This window comes from Notolabrus celidotus, chromosome 7 (genome assembly GCF_009762535.1).
Source record: "Notolabrus celidotus isolate fNotCel1 chromosome 7, fNotCel1.pri, whole genome shotgun sequence".
Lineage (NCBI taxonomy): Eukaryota > Metazoa > Chordata > Actinopteri > Labriformes > Labridae > Notolabrus > Notolabrus celidotus.
The window spans coordinates 37,334,972-37,340,971 of NC_048278.1; positions in this window are offsets into that span (position 1 = coordinate 37,334,972).

Genomic DNA, 6,000 nt, shown 5'->3' on the forward strand with positions numbered 1-6,000 from the left:
AGAACATCAGCTGCTCAACCTGCCTTCTCTGATACCAATTTTCGACCGAGGCAGTTTCAGGGCCGGTTCAGAGCCGGGGCACAATTGAGAACGGGAAAACTGGCTGGGAAAACCGGATTCCAGAGCAGCTCCAACTCTTTGCTAGTCTAGAACCGACACCACTTACGTCAGGGACGAGGGGCGGGGTTGCCAAAAGATAAACAGGTAAAGACAACTTACTTTGAAGGTGATATGCGTGATGAGGAAAACAACGTGGTCTAAGACGAGCAGTAAAAACCTTGTGCTCTTCCCGTTCCTAAGATCACTACTTCACCTGTGCCCCTTTTGTAGCATTTACCTGCCCGTTTACCTGAAGTGCCCCTTGTGGTGATTGTGACAAAACAAAAACAACATAGGTAAAAATGGCTCATACACCATCATTGTCCTGCAGTGAACAAATAAAAGAGACTAATGGATTCAAGGCCGAGGAGACAAGCTGCCGTTGTCCACCAGCGTTGTTGTTGTGAGGGAAGGTTCAAGCTAGCGCTGCTGGGAACAGAGCTCCCGTAAATCTGACGTCATGGCGTGCCTCTTCCACGGGCTTCCAAGCAAGCGGAAAAACAAACGGGTGCCGTGTTGGTTCGTGTGTTCGACCAGCTCTGAACCAGAGCGAGCACCAGCCCGGAAACACAACCCGGTTCACGTTGGTCGAAAAGAGGTATCACTGCTTCCAGCCCAGCTCCTCCTTTCTGCTGTGTCTGATTTTACTGATGCTCGCTCTGTTCTGCATCTCAAGTATTTGCTGCTGCTCTCCCTGCCTTGGCTTTACATGCATGCACATGAAAGAGACGGGAGGTGTGCTCTCCCCTCACCACAGGCTTTGGCATTCCACATATGCACATGGAAGGGCAGGGAGCTCCCAGAACAGAGCCGTACTCCCAAATATAACTGTGTGTGTTGGACTCTTGTGGCTCAGTAGAAGAAAACTCTGCAGACTAGTTTCGGAATCACATGAAAACCTGGATCCACGACATCGACCGCGGCTAAAGAAACTTTATTATATAATCTAGTCGTCATAAACTTTGGCTCATGAAGCAGAGGACAGCAGGTCAAAAGTAACATGTTTATTTTGGCTGTGTCCTCGAGAAGATAAGGGGCTTTATTGGGTCGCAGTAAAACCGCTGAACACACCAATGAGTGTGCTTGCCCTGCCTTCTATCTTATCCTCACATCAAATTATAAACTGATTGTGTTGTGATTAGAGGAGGGTAGCTGCTCTTTGCCAATCAAAGGCCTTTCAGCTTACAGTCGAAGATTTGAGTCCTGGGCATACATTACACAATGACTCTGCCTTCTTGTCCTTTTTCTAACATCGTTTCTGTCTTCTCTTTCTCTCCTCCAATAAAAATGGAGGAAGAGAAGAGTAAGGGGAGGTAGAGTGTACAGCTTCACCCCATGAAGGTGAGCTTTAGCCCCAAACAGGCTCTTCCCCCTGGCTCTACCTTCCTTCTCCTCTTTCTTACTTCTTTTTAAACTCACTTTCTCTGTTTCCTCTCTCTTACCATCCTCTTTTTCTCTCATAGAAAAGGAGGAAGAGGGGGAGGAAGAGCGTACAGCTTCACCCAATTGGGTTGTACTGGACTCAGATGCCTCCCCCTTTCCTTTTTGCAACATCAAACTAAAGTTTCTTGTCTGTCTCCCCCTTTCCTTCCTCTCTTCCCTCATGAAAATATGGGAGTAAGGGGGAGGCAGAGCGTACAGTTTCAACCAATGGAGGTGAGCTTTAGCCCCAAACAGGCTCAAGCTCTACCTTCCTTCTCCTCTTTCCTACTTCTTTTTACACTCACTTTCCCTGTTTCCTCTTGTTTGCCATCCTCTTGTTCTCTCATAGAAAAGGGGGAAGAGGGGGAGGTAGAGCGTACAGCTTCAACCATTTGGAGCTTCAAACTTCTTGTCCTTTTTCTAACATTGTTTCTGTCTTCTCTTTCTCTCCTCCAATCAAAATGGAGGAAGAGAAGAGTAAGAGGAGGTAGAGCGTACAGCCGAAATTATAAACTGATTGTTTTGTGATTAGAGGAGGGTAGCTGCTCTTTGCCAATCAAAGGCCTTTCAGCTTACAGTCGAAGATTTGAGTCCTGGGCATACATTACACAATGACTCTGCCTTCTTGTCCTTTTTCTAACATCGTTTCTGTCTTCTTTCTCTCCTCCAATAAAAATGGAGGAAGAGAAGAGTAAGGGGAGGTAGAGTGTACAGCTTCACCCCATGAAGGTGAGCTTTAGCCCCAAACAGGCTCTTCCCCCTGGCTCTACCTTCCTTCTCCTCTTTCTGACTTCTGTCTAAACTCACTTTCTCTGTTTCCTCTTTTTTGCCCTCCTCTTTTTCTCTCATAGAAAAGGAGGAAGAGGGGGAGGAAGAGCGTACAGCTTCACCCAATTGGGTTGTACTGGACTCAGATGCCTCTCCCTTTCCTTTTTGCAACATCAAACTACAGTTTCTTGTCTGTCTTCCTCTCTTCCCTCATGAAAATAGGGGAGTAAGGGGGAGGTAGAGCGTACAGCTTCACCCAATTGGACCTTCAAACTTCTTGTCCTTTTTCTAACATTGTTTCTGTCTTCTCTTTCTCTCCTCCAATAAAAATGGAGGAAGAGAAGAGTAAGAGGAGGTAGAGCGTACAGCCGAACCCAACAATCTTTCTTACATCTCACTCCTTTCTCTCTCTCTTCTCTCCTTCCTCTCCTCTCTCGTGAAAAGGAAAGGGTAGAGGAAGGTGTGCAGAGCTAGCTCTTTCCTAAACCAGACTTCTCTTGCTCTCTCCCAGAGTTCCTTTCTTCCTCTACTCTAAAACAGGGGTTCCCAAAGTGTGGGTCTGGACCCCCTGAGGGGTCGTGAGATGTCTTCCAGGATGTTTTTTTTTTATTTTATCATCTAATAATAGCACATTTAACCCATTATAGTTAAAAATATTGACAAACATAGAAGCTAAACTTGAAATAAAACCTTGAAAACATAAAGTGTAATGAGTTTTCTGTCTCTCTTTGTTCCCAGATGACTCCTAAGTTTAGGGTTAGTATGAGGGTGCTCATATAGGTAGGGTCATTTTCTGCAGACCAGCTACATGAAGCCACATTAAATCACTTGGAGGGACAGTGGGGGTCCTGAGTCTTTGGTATCTATATTTTGGGGGTCGCAGGTGGAAAACTTTAGGAACCCCTGCTCTAAAACACAGAGATCATTCTGGTCTTTCTGCACTTCTTCTACATTTAAGAAGCTACTGTAACACAGTTTGAAAGTCTGTGATGTTCACTGAGCTCTTAAAGACCTCAGACTTTTAAAATCCTGAACTGTAACAACCCGGTTTAAAGAAGAACCACAGACTTCCTGATGTTGTGTTTGTTTAACCCTTTCCCTCTCTTCATTATGGCAGGTTAATCCCTGCTCAGTGCTGACATCACTATTTGTTGTGGGTGAGCGTGTCGCGCGCACAGTATCAGTTGTTGGATTATTGATTTTATTCATAGGGACCCTCATGTTGTGGTGCGTCACCCCGGGGTGCGCGCAGATGTGTTTTCATAAACATTGGCACGCGACTGGCCACGTACAGCTCCCTTTTTTTAAACCTCCCCCTTAGGTCCCTTGTGTCTCTGCACACACACACACATGCACACATAAACACACACACACACACCCCTCCCGTGTCTCGGGCGCGCACACTCACACACTTGCAAGGCGCGTCTCTGGGCCCCCCACGTAATTACTGCGGCACTCTTCCCATAAACCTAAGCTCAGCACGTCTCCAGTAACAGCTACGTATGCAAATGAGACAGCAGCCCGGACCGGGAGCCTGGAGGAGCCGTGGGAAGCCGTGGGGAGCCTCGTGGAAGCCCCTGAAGAGCCCTGGGGATCCGCGGATCTGGCCTGTGTGGCCCCCTCATGCCAGCAGCTGGCCACAGTAATCTGATCTGAAGACAAAGGAGCCTGTTGATCTCTGCGTTACAGCAGGTAAACCAGGCGGACCAGACCGGGGAGCAGAGTCCAGTTCTGGTCTGAAATCATGGAGTGTGTCAAGTGTTACAATAAAACTACATTTAGAACTAGATGTTTTTATATATAAGGCATATATGAACTCATTGTAGGGGAGCATGTTGTTGTTTAATGTCCCTGTGATCATCATGGAGGTTTCATTGACATGTTTATTGTGCGTAAACATCGTAAATGATTCGTGCGTAAAAGCCTCTCCTCAGAAAGTGCTGATTCAAAACCTCCAGCTTCCTTCAGGGTCTCAGATCTAGCCTACATTTGAGCACGGGTGCCCCCTCTGAGACCCCCCTCCTCCCTCCTCCTCATCCCTCCTCCTCCTCCTCTCCATCCCTGGCACTGTTGTTAGTCTGGTGCCTTGCTCCTGCTCCTCCTCCTCCAGGGATTGGAGCCACCAACCCTGGCACCATCACCCCCGGCTCCTCTCACTCCTCTCTCACCCGGGTGTGGAAGCTTTCACTGATGGTGAAGATGCGTCAGCATTTGCTGCACTGATGAGGTATCAGTGTAAAGAAATCAATCGATGATCACACCACAGCCCCCCCTCCCTCCTCCCTCCTCCCTCTCCCCAATCGCCGCTTCATATGATCGATATCGTGTGATGCGCGCCGTGTTTACGTTCCCACGAGTGACCATGTGGTGTCTCCTCTTCTGGGACCAGAAAAGGAAAAAAAAAAAACTCTTGGCTTCCCCCTCGCCATATGGCCCCGGAGGGCCCATACCGTTACAGGTCCTTTAACATGCTTCCAGTTGAGTGTCGGAGACGGAGCCGGTGGACAGAGGCGCATAGAGACGTGCGCTTCAGGCCGGAGGAGGGAAGGAGGGAGGAAGGGAGGGAGGGAAGCAGGGAAATAAACGTCGTTTTCTGGATGTGGAAGGGTGGGGGGGGTGGTTAGTGGCAGATGGCTTGTAAGGGTCTGTCCGCGTCTGAAGGCGTGTCGTGGTCCTTCACTGAAGACCCCCTTCCTCCCTCCCTCCTGCATTCACAATCAATGGAAATTAAAGCGCACAGAATGGATGAATAGTCAGACCCCGAGTCACCCTTTTTTGTTTGGCGCAGCTACTGGTGGGCAGGAGTTAAACTACAGCAGCCCCCTACAGTAGCACTTTAGTTAAACAGGCAGAGCTCAGCCAGCAGCATGTCAGCCAGGAGGGGGAGAGACAGGAGTATACTGAGGGTCCAAACTGGGCTGGGCTTTCACTTTAGTCTTACAAGTTCACCTTCTGGTGGAGTTTGAGTCCCAGTTTACCACAGATTACTTCCCCTGCTGCAAAAACTCATTTATATCCTTAAAATATCTTATTACATTTAAAATAATCCAGATTAACCTGACAAATTAAAATATAACATTGTATATAAAGATTTTAGATGCTAAAAAAAAAAGTTTGTAACAAGTTAAAGAACTTTAGAAGTTTCTTGAAATGCCAGATATAAATATACATTTTTAAAACTTCATTTTTTATTTATTTTCATTTTAGAAAACAGTTATAGTAAAGTACATGAACATACATAAACATTTTCAGGGGCATTTCTAGCATGTGAGTCCTCCCTCTTAGTCTCTTGGAGACAGTTCAGTTACTTGTTCTCACTTTCCATGTATGTGATCCATTTCCTCCAGTTCTTGTTGTGGGTATGTCCTCTGAGCTTTCATTGATATGTCAATTTTTCCATTATATAGATATCCTGAATGATTACAAACCAGTGCTCTTTGATATATTACTCATAAAAGGCGATTAAAGGGGACATATCACGCTTTTTTCATCAACATATATTGGTCTAAGAGGTCCCCAAAACATGTCTTTAAAGTTTATGCTCAAAAAAACACTTTGAAATCAGATTTTGGCATGCCTGAAAACCCCTCTTCTTCAGTCCTCCTCAGAACACTCTGTTTTCTCTCTGACCACGCCCCCTCAGGAAGTGGTGTGGCCTCGGCTCTCCAGCACGTTGATCTAATGTTTACATGTTGGCTGAATATACACGGC